Raw genomic sequence first — 21,572 nt, forward strand, 5'->3', positions numbered from 1 at the left:
TTTGGACTCTTGGAAAATTTTTTCAGCATTCTATTTTTGTTTAGCTCTTGCGTTTTTTGTCTATAGATCTTTGCATTTTTATTGTTTTTTTTTTTTTCTGAGAAAGAGAGAGATAAAGAGAGAAAGAGGAAGGGGAGGGTCAGAGAGAGGGAGAGAGAATCCTAAGCAAGCTTTGTCCAAACTCACCATGGATTCGGAGGCAGGGCTCGATCTCATGACCCTGAGATCGTGACCCGAGCTAAAATCAAGAGTCGGGTGCTTAACCAACTCAGCCACCCAGGTGCCCCAATCTTTGAATTTTTAAAGTATTGTTCTAGATCCTTTGTTCTAGATCCATGTTCTAGAGCATGTACAATATACATGCTTTTTAAAAATATAGTCAACTTATCAACTTTTACCATTAAAAATATAACATAGGGATCCCTGGGTGGCAGCGGTTTAGCGCCTGCCTTTGGCCCAGAGCGCGATCCTGGAGACCCGGGATCCAATCCCACGTCGGGCTTCCGGTGCATGGAGCCTGCTTCTCCCTCTGCCTGTGTCTCTGCCTCTCTCTCTCTCTCACGGTGTGCCTATCATAAATAAAAAAAATAAAAATAAATAAATAAATAAAAATATAACATAGAAGCTATACAACTATGTAGTTCATATAATCCTGTATATATATTGGAAATGCCACCAGACATTGTACTGTTTTATTTTGTTTTGTTTTGTTTTCAATAGTCATAAATATTTTAAGAATGTAAGGGAAGAAAAGTTATTTATTTATTTAATGTATCTAGTTGGGTTATTTTGATGATTTATTTATTTATTTATACTATTTTATAGTTTTTGTAATCTCTGCCCCCAATGTGAGCTCAAACTCACAACCCTAAGATTAAGAGTTGCATGTTCTATTGATTGAGCCAGCCAGGCACCCAGGAAGCTATTTTATCTTATTTTATTTTTTAAAAATTAGTTTAAGGGTAGAATTTATTGATTTATCAGTTGCATACAATACCCAATGCTCATTACATCACATGCCCTCCTTAATGCCCATTACCCAGTTCTCCCATTCCCCCCACCCACCTCCCCTCCAGCAACCCTTGGTTTGTTTCCTAAAGTTAAGAGCCTCTTATGGCTTGTCTCCCTCTCTGTTTTCACCTTATTGTATTTTCCCTTCCCTTCCCCTATGTTCATCGGTTTCGTATCTTAAATTCCACATATGAGTGAAATCACATGGTATCTTTCTCTGACTGACTTATTTTACTTAGCATAATACCCTCTAGTTCCAAACATGTCATTGCAAATGGAAAGATTTCATTCTTTTTGATGGCTAATATTCCATTATATATATAATATTCACAACTTTTTTATCCATTCATCTGTCGATGGACTTCTGGGCTCTTTCTATATTTTAGTATTGTGGACATTGCTGCTGCAAACTTTGAGGTTCATATGCCCCTTTGAATCACTGTGTTATATCCTTTGGATAAATGCCTAGTACTGCAATTTCTGAGTGTTAAGATAGCTCTATTTTTAACTTCTTGAGGAGCCTCCATACTGTTTTCCACAGTGGCTGTACCAGTTTGCATTCCCATCAACAAGGTGAGAGGGTTCCCCTTTTTCTACATCCTCACCAACATATGTCCTTACCTGACTTGTTAATTTTAGCCATTCTGACTGGTGTGAGGTGGAATCTCATTGTGATTTTGATTTGTATTTCCCTGATGCCCAGGGAGGTTGAACATTTGAAAGAAAAGTAATTTAATGTTTATACAGATCTTTGCCAACCTGATTGCTTTTCCTTGACTCTTGAAGTTACAAGTTTTCCTCCAGCTTATAGAGCTTTATTCAGCATCCTTCTAGTTGATGTCTCTTGATGACAAATACTTTTAGTTTTTAATCATTGAGAATATGTTTCATATTAATTCCTGAAGATATTGCACTTGATATAGAATTCTGGATTGGTGAATATCTTTTAGCACTCTAAAGATGTGCTCCAATGTCTTCTAGCCTCCATGGTTATTTGATGAAAAATCCAGAGTAATTCAAATTGTTGTCCTTTTGTAATACTTTGTTTTCCTTTGGCTGCATTCAAGACATTTTCCTCATCTCTGGTTTTCAGAATTTGATTAGGTGAGTCTGGGTATGGTTTCCTTCATATTACATTTTGTTGCACTTCTTAAATCTTTAAATTTATGTCTTCTACAAATTTGGAAAATTTGCTATTATTTCTTTAAAACATTTTTTTCTTCATCAATCCTTTTCTCTTCTCCCCTAGGACAGTGACACAAATGTAAGACATTTAATAATGTTCTCCAGATCCCTCATGCTTTGTTCATTTTTCCCCAATATTATTCTCTTTTCTTCAGACTGTATAATTTCTATTTATATTCAGTGTCACTGACTTTTTCTTTGTCATCTGCATTTTGCCATTGAGCCCACCATGATTTATTAATTGGAGATGTTATATTTTTTCAGTTTTAAAAATTCCATTTAGTTCTTATTTGGTCTTTATTTATTGGCTGAGATTTTCTATTTTCCTGTTTGTGTAGAGTGTTCCTTTTTACCTCATCAAGTACAGTTACAATAGCTGCCTTTAAATACTTTGGTAGTTCCAACAGGGAATTGGACACATTTTTTCTCTTTCTATGTCACTTAATTTTGGATGAATCCTGGACATTTTGAATATTACATTATAAGGCTCTAGTTTCTGTTAAAGTCAAGAAGAAATATAAAATCTGAGGATATGCACAACAAATAAGACACTGAATCAGTAATTTAAAATTTCCCCCAAAGGAAAGCACAGGACCAGATGGCTTCACAAGTGACTTCTACTAAGCATTTGAGGGAGAATTAATACTAATTTTTCTTAAACCCTTCCAAAAAATAGAAGAGAATACTTCCTAACTCATTCTATGAGGACAGCATAGCCCTGATATCAAAGCCATACAAAGACTTGACAACAAAAGTAAACTATAGACCAATATCCTTTGTGAATGTAGATGCAAAAAATTCTCAGTAAGATACTAGCAAACCAAATTCAACAGCTTATTAAGAGGGTTAATACATCATGACCAAGTGGTATTTATCTAAGAAAGCAATGCTGGCTTAGCATGTGGAAATAGTTAATATAATATACCATATTAATAGAATAAATTTAAAAACTTATATGGATATCTTAGCTGATAGAGAAAAAGCATCTAGCAAAATCCAATACTCTTTCATGATAAAAACATTAAAAAAATCAAGAATAGGATGAAATCTCCTTGACATAATACAAGACATTTATGAAAAACTCAACAGCTAACATCATACTCAGTGAAAAAGAATAAATTGTATTTCCCAAGATCAAGATATTGGGAATCAAGATATTGCTATTCAACAGTGTATTGTAAGTTCTAGCTAGAAAAATTAGGTAAGGAAAATGAAGAAGGAAAGAAAGAAACAAACAAAAGGCATATAAATAAGAAAGGAAGAAGCAAAATAATCTCTATTGGCTGATGCCATTATCTCATATATAGAAATTGCTAAATAATGTATATACAACTACTTGAGCATATAAAGTCTGCAGAGTTAGTTGTAGGGCACAAGGTCAACACACAGAAACCACCAACTATAAACAATGCAAAAGAAATTAAGAGAACAATTTCATTTTTCATAGCATCTAAGATAATAAAATACTTAGGAATAAATATAACCAAGGAAGAGTAGAAATTGTACACTGAAAAGTATGCAACATTGCTGAAAGAAATTAAAGAAGACCTAAAAAAATGAAAAAACATCCCATGTTCACGAAATGGAAGATTTAATATTTTCAAGATGGCAAAACTACCCCAAGCAATTTACAGATTCAATCAGTCTCTACCAAAATTCCAACAGGCTTTTGCAGAAACAGAAAAGACCAACCCTCAAATTCATATGAAATTGTAAGGATCTCTAAATAGCCAAAACAATATTAAAAAAGAAAAACAAAGTTGGAAAACTTATGCTTCCCAACTTGAAAACTTACTACAAAGCTATAGTAACCAAAATAATGTGGTATTGATGTAACAACAGATATGTAGATCAATGGAATAGAAATATGTCCAGAGATAAACTTAAGTCTATAGTCGATTGATTTTGACCAGGGAACCAGGACCATTCAATAGGGGAATGAATAGTCTTTCTGATAAATGGTGCTAGGACAACTGGATATCCACATGAAAAAGAATGAAATTGGACTGCTTCATAACATTTATGAAAATTAATTTCAAGTGTATCAGGTATTAAAATATAAAAACTGAAACTATTAAACTCTTAAAAAGAAACAAATCTTTATGAGTTTGGATTTGGCAATGGTTTTCCAAATAAGACAACAAAAGCATAAGCAAAAAATTTAAAAATAGATAAGTTGGACTTTATCAAAATTAGCAATTTTGTGCAGTAAAGGACATTATCAAGAAGGGAAAAGAGAAAATATTTGCAATCTTTTATCTAACAAAGGCCTCGTATCCAGAATATATCAAGAACTTTGCTTCAACGTGGATGGAACTGGAGGGTATTATGCTGAGTGAAGTAAGTCAGTCGGTGAAGGACAAACATTATATGTTCTCATTCATTTGGGGAATATAAATAATAGTGAAATGGAATATAAGGGAAGGGAGAAGAAATGTGTGGGAAATATCAGAAAGGGAGACAGAACGTAAAGACTGCTAACTCTGGGAAACGAACTAGGGGTGGTGGAAGGGGAGAAGGGCGGGGGGTGGGAGTGAATGGGTGACGGGCACTGGGGGTTATTCTGTATGTTAGTAAATTGAACACCAATAAAAAATAAATTAAAAAAAAGGAAAAAAAAAGAACTCTAACAACTTCATAACAAAATTTCAAAAGGCCCATTAAAAAATAGGTCAAGGACATGAATAACTATTTCTCCAAAGGAGATAGACAGTTGGCCAAGAAGCACATGCAAAGATACTCACCATCATTAGTTATTAGGGAAATGCAAATTCAAACCACAGTGAGATAATACCTCGCACCCCTAGGATGGTTACAATAAAAAAGACAATAACAAGCATTGTCAGAATGAATGACAGAATGTAGTGAAACCGGAATCTTCACACATTACTGGTGGGGATGTGAAATATTACAGCTACTTTGGAAAAGAGTTTGGTGATTCCTCAAAAAGTGAAATATAAAATTCACTCCTTGGTGTACCTAAAAGTTTGAAAGCAGATATTCAAACATAAACTTCAGATGCCACTTTGTTCTGGTTGTAGCCTGACCTAGCTGTACTTCTCTTTCTGGACCTTTTTTTGTGTCTTCTAAACCTCCTTTGTTGAGAGTTTTTATCATAACTAGATGCGTCTTGTCAAATGCTTTTTCTGCATCTATTGAGATGATCATTTGATTTTTATCTTTTTTCTTATTAATTTGATCTATCATATTGATTAGTTTGTAATATTGAGCCATCCTTGCCTCCCTGACATAAATTCTACTTGATTGTGGAGAATATTTTTTTTAATGTCTGTTGAATTCAGTTTACTATATTTTGTTGAGGATATTTGCAACTATGTTCATCAGAGATGTTGGTCTATAGTTTTCTTTTTTTTGTAGTGTCTTTCCTGGTTTTGGTATCAGGTGACACTGGTGACATAGAATGAATTTGGAAGCTCTCTGTTCTTTTCCATTTTTTGGAATAGTTTGAAAAGACTAGATATTAACTCTTTTTTTTAATTAAAAATTTTAATTTAAGTCTTTAATTTTGATTCCAGTATATTTACAGTGTTATATTAATTTACAGTGTACAAAAGATTCAAGAATTCTAACATTATTCAGTGCTTATCATGATAAGTGTCTTCTTAATTCCCTTAATAACTTGTTTTATTCATCCACCCAGCCACTTCCTCTTTGGTGACCATCACTTTGTTCTCTACAGTTAACAGTCTGTTTCTTGAATTTGTTTCTCTGTCTCTCTCTTTTTTCTCCTTTGCTCATTGGTTTTGTTTCTTAAATTTCCCCTGTAGTGAAATCATATGGTATTTGTCTTTCTCTGACTTATTTCTTAGCATAATATCCTCTAGTCCCATCCACATAGTTGCAAATGGCAAGACTTCATTTTTTTATAGCTGAATAAAATTCCATTGTATAAATATACCACTTCTTCTTTATCTGTTCATCTCTTGATGGATACAATGGCTGCTTCCACAATTTGGTTATAGTAAATAATGCTGCTATAAACATAGGGGTGCATGTACTCCCTTGAATTAGTGTTTTTGTATTCTTTGGGTAAATACCCAATAGTGTGATTGCTGGATTGTAGGGGTGTTCTGTTTTTGATTTTTTGAGAAACCTTCATATTGTTTTCTACAATGACTGCACCAGTTTGCATTCCCACCAACAGTGCACAAGGTTCCTTTTTCTCCACATCCTCGTCAACACCTATTGTTTCTTGTGCTGTTGATTTTAGCCAATCTGTCAGGGGTGCAGTGATACCTCATTGTGGTTTTGATTCTCATTTCCCTGGTGATGAATGATGAATGGTAATGAGCATCTTTTCATGTGCCTGTTTGCCATCTGCATGTCTTCTTTGGAGAAATGTCTGTTCATGTCTTCTCATTTTTTAAATTGGGTTAGTTGTTTTTTGGGTGTTGAGTTATATAAATTTTTAAAATATATTTTGGATATTAACTCTATTGGATATGTCATTTGTAAATATCTTCTCCCATTCAATAGGTTGCCTTTTAGTTTTGTTGATTGTTTCCTTCACTGTGCAGAGGCTTTTTATTTTGATGTAGTTCTAATAGTTTAATTTTGTTTTTATTTCCCTTGCCTCAGGAGACATATCTAAAGAATTGTTGCTACTGCCGATGTCAGAGACATTACTGCTTGTATTCTCTTCCAGGATTTTTGTGGTTTTAGGTCTTGCATTTAAATCTTTAATTTATTTTGAGTAATTGTGTGTAATGTAAGAAAGTGGTCCAGTTTCATTCTTTTGCATGTTACTGTCCAGCTTTCCCAACACCGTTTATTGAAGAGACTGTCTTTTTTCCCATTACATATTCTTTCCTCTTTTGTTTCAGATGAATTGACCATATAATCATGCTTATTTCTGGGTCTCTACTCTGTTCCATTGATCTGTGTGTCTATTTCTGTGCCAACACCACACTGTTTTATTCACTACAGTTTTGTAGTGTAACTTAAAGTCTAGAATTGTGATACCTCCATCTTTGTCCTTTTTCAAGATTGCTTTGGCTCTTTGGGGTCTCTTTTGGTTTATACAAATTTTGGGATTATTTGTTCTATTTCTGTGAAAAATGCTTTTGGTATTTTAATAGGGGTTGCATTGAATATGTAGATTGCTTTGAGCAGTATGGGCATTTTGACAAAATTTTTCTTCCTATCCATGAACATGTACTATCTGTCCATTTCTTTGTGTCATCTTCAATGTCTTTCATCAGTGTTTTAGAGTTTTCAGAGTACACATCTTTCACCTCTGGTTAAGTTTATTGCCAGATGTTTTGTTATTTCTGGTGCAATTGTAAATGGCATTGTTTTTTAAATTTCTCTTTCTCCTGCTTCATTATTAGTGTATAGAAATGCAAAGATTTCTGTATCGATTTTGTATCCTGTGACTTTATCAATTTCATTTATCAGTTCTGGCATTTTTTTGGTGGAGTCCTTAGGGTTTTCTGTATATAGTATCATGTCATATGCCAATAGTGAAAGATTTATTTCTTTATTACCACTTTAGATGCCTTCTATTTTTTTTGTTGTCTGATTACTGTGGCTGGGACTTCCAGTACTATGTTGAATAAAAGTGGTGACAGTGGATATCCTTGTCTTGTTCCTGATCTTAGGGGAAAAGTTCTTGGTTTTCCCCCATTGAGTATGGTATAAGCTTTGGGTTTTCATATGTGGTTTTTATTATGTTAATGTATATTCTCTCTAAACCTACTTTGTTGAGGGTTTTTATCATGAATGAATGTTGTACTTTGTCAAATGCTTTTTCTGCATCTATTGAAAGGGTCATATGGTTTTTATCCTTTCTCTTGTTGATGTGATGTATCATGTTGATTGATAGGTATTAATTCTTCTTTAAATGTTTGGTAGAATTCACCTGTGAAGCCATCTCTTCCCAGATGTATATCTGTTACGAGTTTTTTGAGTATTGATTTGATTTGATTGCCAGTAATAGGTTTGTTCAAATTTTCTATTTCTTCCTGATTCAGTTTTGGAAAATTATATGTTTCTAAGAAAGTATCTATTTCTTCTAGGTTGTCCAATCTGTTGGCATATAATTTTTCATAATATTCTTTTATAATCCTTTGTATTTCTGTGGTGTTGATGTTATTTCTCCTGCATTTCTGATTTTATTTATTTGAGCCCCCTCTCTTTTTTCTTAATGAGTCTGACCAAAAAATTTTCAATTTTCTTTATCTATTCCAAGAACCAACTCCAGGTTTCATTGATCTTCTATTATTTAGTCTCTATTTCTCTATTTGTATTTATTTCTGTTCTAATCTTTATTGTTTCCTTTCTTCTACTGGCCTTGGGCTTTGTTTATTGTTTTTCTAGTCCTTTTAGGTGTAAGATTAGTTGCTTATTTGAGAGTATTCTTGTGTTTTTTTCTTTTTAAAAAGATTTATTTATTTGTTCATGAGACACACACACACACACACACACACACACAGAGAGAGAGAGAGAGAGAGATAGCCAGGCTCCCCACAGGAAAAGGAAGAAGCAGGCTCCCCAGAAAGCCTGATGCAGGACTTGATCCAGGATCCCAGGATCAAGCCCTGAGCCAAAAGGTAGACACTCAACCACTAAGCCACCCAAGCATCCCAGTTTTCTTGTTTCTTAAGGAAGTTTTATACTATTATGGTCAGAAAAGATCCATGTTATGATTTCAGTTTTCACCACTATCTAATTTTAACAGGCCTTCATGAGGATGATTGAAAGGAAGGACATTTCCAAACTGTTGATTATTCAGAATGAATGATATACACTTACTTTTCCTTTTCCTTCTAGCTACTTCTTAGGACTAAATCATCCACCAATCCATCTATCCATCCACCCATCCACTTGTCATTTACTGAGTACTTACTGTGAACCACTCTTGTTGGTAAACACTCACATATAAGTAAAGGAAGACGTTGTATGTATTTCTGAGGACTTCAAGATCTATAAGCAGAAAATAATTCTGTCTGATACACAGGAATCAATGCGCAAGTGTGTGAGTGTGTAGGTGCTTCTACCTCTCTTTTCAGTGACTCAGGATCATGTTATGATTTAGTCCATACTGAATCCTTCTATTTATTTGGGTTAAGAAAAAGAGAAAGAAAAACTGAGCCTTTCTCTACCATACAAAAACTCTTAAATCTTAAAATCAGAGTGGAGGCCAGTGTGTTTTTTTTTTTCATTGCATTGAGAATGATCAGAAGGAAAGAAAACAGCAAGTCTTAAAATCTTTTCTTGTTTTGTACCAAGTTTGGATTTTGTTTTTCCTTCACATTTTCTTTGTTCTTTCCCCAGTTTCTTTGTTGTTCTCAGGAAGGCGAAATATTCTTCCATTTTCAGCCCAGCAGAGTGGAATTTATACCCAAACATCCTCATCAGATTGACAAAGCATCCTGCAGGGACATCATGGAGCTCATTTAATCTCTGGGAGAGGTAAGAGAGCAATGAGAGCTGGACAGGGGAAACCTGCAGTGATTTTTGTTGATGTATGGTTGCTTTGTTAAAAGAGAGAAACTTGCATTTCTGTTTCTTTTTCTTTTATGAGTTTAAAAGCTAATTCTAGACCCAAATTGGAAGAAGTTTTAGAAGCAGAATTCTATAGCAGTTTGAGAGCAAAATGATGACAAATGGCATTAAAAGTATGCCTATTTTCTGACTGGAAAGGGAACTCTGGTTTATTGTTGCAGATTTTCTTTCTATATTCTGCATAACTCTAACAGTGACAGTGATTGGACCAGAAAAACAAACAAACAAACAAAACTAGTCTTCTGGGGCCCCAGAGGACCTGTGACAGTCTAAAGGGTATGAACTGTACTCCAATTTTGCCTCCTAAGTATCAGCAGAGGAAGCAGAGAGAGGGGTTGGTGGGATAATAATTGCAATAGATTTTTTAAAGATTTATTTATTTATTTTTAAGGAGAGAGAGAGAGAGAGAGAGATGAGGGAGGGCAAAGGGAGAAGGAGAGGCTCTCAAGCAGACTCCCTGCTGAGCACAGCCCAGTGGAAGACTTGATCTGACAAACTTGAGATCATGACCTGGGTAGGAATCAAGAGTCAAATGTTTAACTGACTGGGCCATCCCAGTATCCCACAAATGATGTAGACCAGGCACTGTTATGAGAGATTTGTAAATGTGAACTTATTTATTCCTCACAATACTGTGTGAGATGAACATTATTATGCACATTTTGTATATAAGAAAACCAAGATTCAGAGAGGGTGAAAAACCTGCCCAATATCACACAGCTAGGAAGGCAATGTAGTTTAAGACATCCCAAATCACAAAATTATAAAGAAGAGGACAGGGATGTCTGGGTGGCTCAGTTGGTTAAGCATCTGCCTTTGGCTCAGATCATGATCCCAGGGTCCTGAGATCGGGCCCCACGCCAGGTTCCCTGCTTAGCAGAAAAGTTTGCTTCTTCTCCCTCTACCCCTCCCCCAGCTCATGCACATTTATTCTCTCTCTCTGTCTCTCATATAAAGAAATAAAATCTTAAAAAAAGGGGACATTTACAGGAAAAAAGGAAAGATGATAATTACTTACATGTTTGAAACTCTGCAATCTTTAAGTTACTTCATATCTCATTTGGTACATTCATTCAACATATATTTATGGAGAAACTACAGATACTACGGTGCCAGATACTGTGTATTTTAAATATATAATGTATTAATAGAAAATCTGAGGTATAGTAAGGCCAACAGATCAGGGGATGATTGCCTCTGAAGACCATGGTGGGACCACATGAGAAAGCATGAGGGTTAATCAGGAGGGGAGGGGTGGGGGAAGCTGTGGGTAAGAGCCTTCATTATGTTTTCTGCAAGAAGGAGCTGGTGAGGCAAGGTAATCAGTTTTCAGATTGGCTGTTTTGAATAATTTCAGTGGGCTCTGGGACATAGGGACTGTGCCTACTTGTCTAGTACCTGACCCTGAGATGATTAGGGCAGGGAAAGAGTGGTGTAAAGCATGAAGAAGACGTTGGGATGTGGGCTTTGTATTGGTTGGTTTGTATTGAAAAGTACACTCATGGGTGAATTGTTTACAATCTCTAGGAATGGAAATTGGCTGTTCCTGGGAAAGAGTCTCTTCAGGATCAGTAAGGCGCTAGATATCAAAGCATCAAAAGTACAGAAAATAAAAGATGTGGTCAATATACTGTGCTAAATGTTAGGGATGTAGCAGTGAACAAGGCAAGTAACAACAAATGTGTGTGTGTGTGCGTATACAAGTAGTAGACATTAAAGAAGTATATGATTTAATGATTAATTGCAATCCTAGTAGATTCTGTGGCAGAGAAGTTTAAGGTTCTAGAAAAACATTCAACAGGGAACTGGCCTACCTTGGGGGTTGCCATTAAGATGTTGACTCAGTCTTCCCACCATGGACCTCTACACAGGCGATTGCTAAATCATCCTTGTGTGTCCTTACCTAGATGGCTAGGCAAGTGATGAGAGAGAAAGAGAATATTGCGGGTGGCAGCTATTCTGTTCATTACCTACCTTTGGAAATCACATTGTACCACTTCTGCTCAATTCCTTTCCTTAGAGGCAGATCACTAAGTGCGGTGCACCTTCAGGAGAGGAGAATTAGACTGAAATAAGAAGTGTCAAATAATTTTTCAACATATTTTTAAAATACTAGTCTCCTACTGTCTAATTATTTTACTTCTACAGATGCCTTAAACCCCATAATAAAATAGTTTTTTAAAAATTTAAGACATCAATTTCCCTTAAAGAAAATAAAGGAAGAAAAAGATTATCTTTTATATTTTCTTACACATTTAGCATTTCCAGTGCTCTCCACTTCCTATACACAGGAGTTTCCTTCTGATATTATTTCCTTGCAGCCTGAAAAGTTTCTTTAGAATTTTTTGTTATACAGGTCTGCTTGTGGTAAATTTTTCTGAGCTTTTGCTTATCCTGCAGTCTCAATTTTGAATGACATTTTCTTTGGGTGTAGAAATATTTATATACACATAGGTTTTACCTTCAGCACTTTAAAGCTGTTTTCCCCCACTGTTTGCTGGCATGCATTGTTTTATGTGAGAAATTTTTTGTTTTCTGGCTGTTTTGAATATTTTATCTGTATCTGTGGTTTTCAGCAGTTTGGCTATGATGTGTCAAGTTGTTGTGCTTTTGTATTTTGTACTTTGTGTTCAATGGTTGCATTGAACGCTCCTTCTTATTATGTAGGCTGATGTTTGTAACCAAATTTGAGAAGTGTTTATTTTAAATTTTTTTTTCTATTGATGTAGGGTAATACATTGATTACCACCCTTGCGTTCTGGGGCAAATTCCATTTAGTCATGGTGTATGATCTTTTAATATGCTGTTGAATTCAGCTTGCTAATTTTTGAAGGATTTTTGCATGTGTTTGTTCTTAATGGATATTGGTCTGTAGTTTACTTTTTTTTTGTGATGTCTGTATGGCTTTGGTATTAGGGTGATGCTGGTCTCATAGAGTGAATTAGAAGGTTTTTCCTACTGTTCTATTTTTTTTGTTTTAAAGAGTTTGAAGATTGGTGCTTATTCTTTAAATGTTTGGTAAAATCCACTTGCATAGCCATCTGGTCCTGAGCTTTCCTTTGTGAAGATTTTGATTATTGATTCATTCTCTTGGCTTGTTATAGATCTGGTCTGATTTTCTATATTCTCTAAGCCACTTTTAGTAATTTGTGTTTTTCTAGGAAGTTGTCCATTTCATTTAGGTTATCCAATTTGTTGGAAAATTGCTCATAGTATTCTCTTATAAGACTTTTTATTTTCTGTAAAGTCAGTAGTAGCATCAATGAATTAAAAATTCAAATATTGTCATTTTCAATTCTAGAATTCTCACACTGTTCTTTTTATAGTTTCCATTTCTAGGGTGAGATACCTCATCTGTTCACTCATTGTATTCATTTTTCCCTTTAAGTCCTAGGCTATATTTATAATAGCTATTTATAATTCCTTATAGGTAGATTTCAGCATCTAGACAATCAGTTTGTTTATATTGTTTTTTTTTCTCTTGTTTATGGCTTACATTTCCTCCTTCTTTGTATATCTATTAGTTTTTTAATTATATGACGGACATTATAGATAATAAGTTTTCAGAAGTTTGGATCATTTTCTCTTCCTTTCATGTATATTGGGTTTTGTTTTTCCAGATAGGAAATAACTGATGGGTCTTTTTGATTCTGTAAGCTTGGCTCCATTCTTTATTATTGCTTCTTCATTTCAGTTTTTTCTTTCTCTTTAGCCCTGGGGCAAGGTTTTACTCAGCGAGTTATCTTTGTTATGAAAACATTGGCTTTTTGGGTTTCAACTGAGTGCTCAAGTCCTTGGTGAAAACTCTTTGACTTGGCCAGAATTTCACCATTTTTCAATTCTTTGCAATTTCTAATCTATTTTTTCATTACTAAGCCTCATATTGGTCTTTCTTTTCTAGGTCTATGTGGAAACAATCTGCATGCTCATCAGTGTATGAATAGATATACACATGTGGATATTATTCATCCATTAAAAGGAATAAAGTACTGATACATACTACAATGTAGATTAATCTCTAAATCATTATGTTAACTGAAAGAATCCAGGCACCAAAGCTCGCATATGATTCTGTTTATTTTTATTTTTTAATTTTTTAAAGATTTTATTTATTTATTCATGAGAGACACACAGAGAGAGGCAGAGACACAGGCAGAGGGAGAAGCAGGCTTCATGCAGGGAGCCCGACATGGGACTTGATCCCGGGTCTCCAGGATCACGACCTGAACTGAAGGCAGCACTAAACTGCTGAGCCACCCAGATGCCCATGATTCTGTTTACATAAAAATCTAAAACTGGTAAATCCACGGAAACAGAAAGCAGATTGGTGATTGCCAATGGCTAGGGAGAAGGTGTAATGGGCAGTAACTCCTTAGTGAGTATGAGGTTTTATTTGTGGCTGATGATTCAATTAAAAAAATAGCTCTATAATCCATGCCCTCATATTTCACTGATAATAATTCACTAGTGGCCCTGGTGTATGTGCGTATGCATAGATTATGTAGAACACTGGAAAAGAAATGTCATTTCCAACTAAAATTTTAGTTTATTTGAATATTAATTTGTTTAGTGACATTTAAGCAAATGACTTCTCTATTAGTCTGGCAGCAACCTAATAGATGTGGAATGTGAAGTCCAATATTTAACTCAGGAACTCTGTATATTTGAGAGAAACCACTTGGAGTCTCAAATACATGAGACCTTGCTAGGGCTTATCGGAGTCATGGTGAGGAGACTTTGGGCTATGGGTTGAGGTTTAGGACATTTGACTCTTAAAGACCTGAGTGGTGTAGTGGCTGAGTGCCTGCCTTTGGCTCGGGGTCCTGGGATCGAGTCTCACATTGGGCTTCCTGCATGGAGCCTGCTTCTTCCTCTGATTGTGTCTATGCCTCTCTCTGTGTATCTCTCATGAATAAATAAATAAAATCTTTAACCAAAAAAAAAAAAAAGATGGAGGTGAAAGCTGCTCCTGACCTATGTGGGGCATGTCAGGACAGCCATAACTCTTTTCTTGAGGAGGGAAATTCTCTCCTTATATGTCCTTTGTTCTGATGGGTGCATTCTAACAGCAGAACCCCCAGGAAGTGGGACCATGACATTGAGTGACAGGCAGGGGCAGTAACGTGGCTGGACTGTCTTGGTGGAGAGAGGCTCTAGTCAACTGAGGGACCAGGAAATCATACCTGAGATGAAGATTGGAGGAAAGGAGAAAGAAAAGGAATTTTAGTAGGAAGAGAGAAGAACAAATAAGGAGTCAGGCCTGGAGAATTTGTCCTCATTTCCTAAAAGAGGGAATGATAATCTGAAGAAACAAATGGCCCTTCTAGAAATCAGAAAAGGAAGCTTTTGACCCTGGTAGGAGGAGAGCTGTTCACACGTTGGTTAAAGAGTCAGTTACAATGGGGCAGGATAAACAACTCAGGGTGTGTGCAGGGACTACACAGTGGCGCTGTGGATTATAACAGAGAACACAGTTCCAGACGCACATACCAGCTACATTTCCTGTGCCACTGAGAATTTCAGTCATTTAGACATGATTTTTGGTTACCATCCCAAACTGAGTAGCTAAATCTCATGATTTGGTGGATTGACCAGGAGGATTTTTTGCTTTATGTACTCAAGGGACTGGAATAATTGGAAAGTCCAAAATGGCTTCAGTCACGTGGTAGCAGTTGGTGCTGGCCACCAGCTGGGAGCTCAGCTGGGACCACCAGCTGGAGGGTGGGGCCCATATGGCTGCGTGGGCTTCCTCAGAGTACAGTGGCTGGTTTCCAAGAAGGAGCCTTTCAAAAGGCAGAAAGGGAAGCTATATATCTCTTAAATCCCAATCTTTGATGTTATATAGTATACTTCCATGATTAGTCTATTGGTTAAAACAGACAACTGGGCCAGTCCAGATTCAAGAGAAAGGAACATAAACTTCACCTTTTGGTAGAAGAGTGGTGAGGTCATAGAGCAAAAGAGCATTTGGAAAGGGTGTCATGCTTGTGGCCGCCTTCCGGAATGTATTCTATGGCAGGGTCTTTCTGGGTGAGAGACAGGACCCGGGAGAATGGGGAGCTCTCCATGATCGTAGACAAAACTCTGCCTATCAAGAAACTAAACTATTTACTTCTCATAACACTTTAACAACATGCTACTGCTAGTATGCCCATTTTCTTGGAGAGCGGGGAGGAATGAGTCATGGAGACATCATGTAATTTTTTTTAAGGTCACTTAGTAAGTGGAGTCAGGATTCCTACCCTGTCAGTATGGGTCTGGAATCTGCATCTCCGCTGCAATTGGTACCATCTTGACCTTAGGTTCTTCTTCACAGGTGTTTGATGAGTGGAAGGGTAATGCCAGGACTTCAGCCACAGAAGTCTTGGCTTTCTGGCATGAGCAATAAGAGCTGACAAGATCCAAGCCTCCTTTGGCATTGCATTTCATAAGGTTCTTCAGCAAAAAAAGAGCAAAATTTAGCATTAATTCATTTGGCAAACATCTAGTGAACCTCTACTATGTGCAAATCTTTGGACGGTTAGAGACAAAATGAACATAGAGCCCCAAACAGAAAAATGACAAGAATTGTGTGAACTTTGACATTGGAACTATGAAAAGCAACAAGAAGAAGCAGCAGATGGATCTCTCCTTACACAATCATTTCCCACCTTGTCCTTGTTCTCGGGTCACTAACACAGACGTTGTATCTGTTGTGTGCGTGGCACCTTAGTCTCCTCCAAGTACCATTGTGGAAATGAAGGGAGAGAAGCACAAGCCTCTACTCTCATTTCTTAAAGAACAAGAGAGTATTCACTTGCTTTTCTTTAGACTTCAAATTTTGTTTTATAAAACACAGACATGCATATGTATGCACTTACCACCTCTCCAACAGTAGCTAAGCCTATTACCCCACTCCATTTGGAAAAAGAAAGAAAGAAAGAAAGAAAGAAAGAAAGAAAGAAAGAAAGAAAGAAAGAAAGAAACCAGGTTTACTGGAGAATGCAGATTACAGAGCAGGGCTGAAGTAGTTGCTTTCACCACTAAAGCAAAAATCAATGGCTCACCTGTACTGTTCCCACAATGGAAGCCTTTAGTTTTCCAGAAGCGTGTGAAGCCAAGCGCCTGCAAGCTTGAAATGCCCTCTGTGTCACCAGCAGCTGCTCCTTCAAGGCTGGAAAATATCTCTGAATACAATTACCTGTGCTCTGCTGAGCAGGGAAAGGTCACAGATGGAGGGACTGTGGAATTCATCATCAACATGCTTTTCGTGATAAGGAGAAAGCAGACCACATTACAGGGAGCAGGGGAAGCCTGCAGATTTCAGCACGATGAGAGTGAGAAACCACAAAGATATAGTAGTTAGAGTATAACAAGCCTAATGAAAGGAGATAGGCTTTAAAATTGGCACGTGTCACCTTCTCTGCCCTCATTAATACTAGATCTTATTGCTAACACCAGAACGGCACAGACCTCTGTGGCCGAAGTGCTGGCATCATCTGTCCACGCATCCAGCATCAGCCAGCTGGACAGGCAAAGTGGAGGAAGGGACCGGGTGACCAGCGTGCGCGGTACAGAGAAGCCCAAGTGAGGGCTCAGGGAGCAGCCGCGGTGTGTCCCCAGTGACCTCGTCTCTGCGAAGATCACACGCAGAGCTGCCCAACACGTGGCCGGGTAAGTGGCAATCCCATCCAGATTGCCAGAGGCAGAGAGGCTGGGGAGTACACACTGGAAAGCTCCAGAGAATTCCACTCGCGGCAGGGGCTCTCATGGAACCCACTCGTCCTTATTGGGCTACAGATGTGGTTGTTCCATTTTCCACTGCAGGTTAAAAGCTGCAGGTAAAGATGTGTGGGGAGGTGCCACCAACGCAGGCAGAGCGAGTGACATTGGGCCCTTCCGTGTCTTGGTGGAGGCTGCTGTTTGGTCAGGCCACGTGCTGCTGAACCAGCGTGGCCTTGACCGATGCTACCGGGGGAGGCACGGCGGGCACAGTAGAACCTAGTTTTCTTTACTGCTTAGAGGGGTCCCTCTCACAGCAGTCAGGAGTAAGGCCTTGGACTGGATTACTTGAGAAGCCAGTTCATTCTTCCTTGGGCAGGTTTTTTTTTTTTTTTTAATTAAAAACATTTTTAAAAATTATGTTTAGAGTTGGTAGTTTTAATGATTCAGGATCATGTTCATAATTTGTTCTCCATTTTATGTACTGTAGTCAACTTTTCCTTTAGTAAAAAAGCCAACTTTTCAAACTTTTGCTATCACGGCCTTGTATCTGCTCTTGCATTTTCCACTAAGAGAGGTGGAGGGACAGATGCCTAGTTTTGCTTTTAAGCATGCATTTTTGAAATAGTTTTTGTGGTTTAGGATTATAACCACGGTCTAACTCTATGTGCCATGAGGACAGAGCAAGAAAAGGATGCTTTTAAATGTGTTTGCAGAAACAAACCCAGAGGATCTACTCTATGAGAAGGAAAAATTATCAGTATTTAAAGTTATTTCTTTCTTGGAAGAGAAATACGTTGGCTTTTTTCGCCCTGATTAAAAAATATCATGAAATCACTTTCCAAATTCAGAAAATATTTGGAAAGTATAAGAGAATACAAGCCACTGATTGTATCATCCCTCAAGTAATTCATTAAATTTTAATGTATATGCTCCTCACGATACTTCAGATGTGTGCCAGACACTTGCTTAGCACTTTCAAATATGTGACCTCAATTTTGGGGACAGGAGTGTTCATCTGAGATCTGCATTTAGTTTTTAAGACACTATTATAAAATTATATGGGGCATCATAGGGGCACCTGGGTGGCTTAGTCGGTTAAGTGTCCACTCCTGATTTTTGTTCAGATCATGATCTCAGCGTCCTGAGATAGAGCCCCTTTCCAAGCATACACCAGGCTGCACACTCAGTAGGAAGTTTGCTTGAGCTTCTCTTTTCCTCTGCCCAACCCCGCTGCCATGCTCACTTGCTCAGTCTCTCAGATTAATTAATTAATAGATAAGTTTTTTCTAAAAATTAAAAAAATCATGTAGAGCATCATAAACAACTAGAAAGGTGTTTTTTTTTAAGGCTTCACACTTAAAAAGGAGAGATAAGGACTGAAAGTCAAGCAACTTTTCCCGATCATTCACATCAAATCATAGTTTTTTCCCATAGATCTTATGTATATATATAGTTATATATAGTCAAATATATATATTCAGTTTTATTATAGTCAAAAAGATGTATATATGTACAGATATCTATCTATCTATCTATCTATCTATCTATCTATCTATCTATCTATCTATCATCTGTGCTTTGACTCAACCAAATCATAATGTTCCTCTTCATTTTACTACAACTAACTTTAGCAACTACCTCTTTGGGACAGTACAGAGGACCACAAGGTTTTGTGGAATGGAAACTTCTAATTAAATCTCCCTTTTAACTTCTTACAACAGCAGAGCAGAAAAAAGAGTGTCACTGGAATGGAGACAGTCCGTCCTTCCAGGGCACACAGACACAGCACCACCCTGTGCTTTGTCCTGGGCCGGCTCACGTCCACCTGGCAGGCAGTATGGCAGGGCCGCCGATCAATGAGACTGATGTTGGCCTTGGAGGTGGGATGGGAACAGGGTCTGGGACACCCCAGGGGCTGCTCATCAGCTTGTTAGTCACGGCACGGGTGGGCCTGGGCGAGGGAGGCCACTGAGAGCCTTGGCACCTCAGCTAGGGCCCAACTCAAGCTTTTGACAGCCTGTTTGTTTCTATCAGAGGATATCAGGCAAAGGTCACCCCCAACCAAAATGACCTCTGGGTTTTAAAAAAGAATAAGTGAGGGCTCATTTGAATAGATGTGCCAAGAAGCAAGCTCCTAGAAGGAGCACTTGTAGAGTTCTTATCCTGTAGGTTAGTCAGTCTCTCGGTCTCTCTTGCTCTCTTTCCTGAGTGCTAATTTCCCTCTGGTGTCTGCTGCTTATTTGACCCTTACCTCATGCTACCTGTGTTTTATCCCCCTAAGTGACAGCCTTCTTAACTAGACTGTACCCTTGAGCACGACAGTTACCTATTGCTGCAAAACAAACACCATAGTCCTAGTCACTGAGGGTCGGGAATCTGAGAGCGGCTTAGCTGGGTGCATTCTCCTGAGGTTGCATTCAAGCCATTAGCCAAGGTTGCAGGCATCTGAAGGCTTGATTGGGGCCGGAGAGTCTGCTTCTAAGCTCCCTCCCCTGGCTGCGGCAGGAGACTCGTACTTCCTCAGAACCTCCCTGTTCGTCCCTGTGTGGGATGCTCCACAGGACAACATGGCAGCCGGCTCCCATGACTGAGTGATCCAAGAGAGCAGGACAGAAGCCAGTGTCTTTAATAACCTAGATTCTGAGTGACCCCATCACTTCTGTCCTATACTATTAGTCACACACCCTAGCCCCAATGCAGTGTGGGAGGGATCCACACAAGGATGCGAGTGCCAGGAGACCACACTATTGAGGCTCATCTCAGAGGCCGGCTACCATGATCCTTCTCTGAAGAATGGCTGATTCTTAGACATCTTTTCATGGCTAATATGTAGTACAGTCTTGTTAGGTGGGAAGTGCCCAGTCAGGTCTGTTGATGATAAAGAGATGCTGGGCCCTCAGTGTAGGCTAGAATAAAAAAAATACTACTAAAAAAATATTCAGGATGATAAGGCATGCTTGCAACTATTTGCCAATAAACATAATAAATACTGCAGAATATTTTTCTGATTTTCAATTGTTCTTATTTACATTAATGAGGTAAGGCGTGGATACAATTAAATGTCTGGGGGAAGATCTGAAATGGGGTCTAGTGGGTTATTTCTTAGCTAACTACCATGGTAGGTAGCAATTCTATTCAAAATCTTCAGAAGGACAGACATCATTAGAGAAAGGTAAACCCCATGCACAGCCACATTATTCCAAATGAATTCATAGTAGGTCCTTGCCTTTTTTATTCACAGGAAACTGAAGCTGGACTCCCTGACAACAATGATGAATCTAAATTCAACAACCATTAACCAAGGATTTGTTGATTTATATGGACTTGAGGGAAGATATTATCTCTTCGACTAAGTTTGTTCTCGATAAGTTCTTAATCCTCAAGACCAGGAAAAATAGAGTATTTTTAGACTGAGCTTGGTATAAGAAAATTCCCCATCATTTTTTTCCCATTGCTTTCCAATTTATAGAAAAATAAAACCAAAATAAAAATAATGGCATTTATTCTACTCTGCCCTGTACTGTATTTTGAGGTGGATTCTTTGTTTTTTTTCTTCTATATTTCATGGTATAAATGGAGGTAAAGTAATTTGCCTAAGGTCCTAAATGTAGCATGTGATGTCCAGCTCTCTTAACTACTACCTTATCCATCAGAGTCTACAGAAATATAAATCTTCCTTCAAGACCAAATGGCACTGAATTCTAGAGTTTAATAAAACTTCATGTGAGAAATGACTGGAAGTTATATTTTTAAGGATCTCACCTCTTTTGGTAAGTTAGGTCTCAGTATTTAATGTTTTGGAGAAGGCAACCATACCCTGGCATTCTTTCTACTGGATACCTGGAGGTAATCCACAGAATATCTTTTAAAAGTGAATGTGAGCAACATAAATTCTTATTTAATAGAAGCCTGCTCTTCTCTTGATAAGCTTGATGTTGGGTTGAAATATTACCATGAAACTCTAGAGCTGATACAGCCCATTGTCATCAGAATTTGGCTTACAAGTGAGATTTGGAGTCTCTCTCTATATATGGAAAGTAAATTTTGCGAAGAAAGAAAAGGGACAATGGAAAAGCTAGGTGCATTCATCAGCCTTTTCTAAGCTCAGCAGTGCAATGGAGTGGGGCATCTGAGCCTGTCACTTC

At 37.6% G+C, this 21,572-nt stretch overlaps 2 long non-coding RNA genes across 2 annotated transcripts; one reads left to right on the forward strand and one right to left on the reverse strand.

Moving 5' to 3' along the window:
• Window positions 1-870: 870 nt before the first annotated feature.
• Window positions 871-17,045, reverse strand: LOC118353381 (uncharacterized). The gene is made up of 5 exons (XR_004812200.2): window positions 16,770-17,045; window positions 15,966-16,158; window positions 11,698-11,768; window positions 9,065-9,590; window positions 871-2,256 (listed from the first exon to the last, which is right to left on the reverse strand). It is a non-coding gene; the product is annotated as an uncharacterized LOC118353381 (long non-coding RNA).
• On the forward strand, window positions 9,492-20,952 carry LOC112659286 (uncharacterized). Its single transcript, XR_003136286.3, has 3 exons — window positions 9,492-9,630; window positions 16,040-17,376; window positions 20,669-20,952. It is a non-coding gene; the product is annotated as an uncharacterized LOC112659286 (long non-coding RNA).
• Window positions 20,953-21,572: the final 620 nt, after the last annotated feature.

This window comes from Canis lupus, chromosome 35 (genome assembly GCF_003254725.2).
Source record: "Canis lupus dingo isolate Sandy chromosome 35, ASM325472v2, whole genome shotgun sequence".
Classification (NCBI taxonomy): Eukaryota; Metazoa; Chordata; class Mammalia; order Carnivora; family Canidae; genus Canis; species Canis lupus.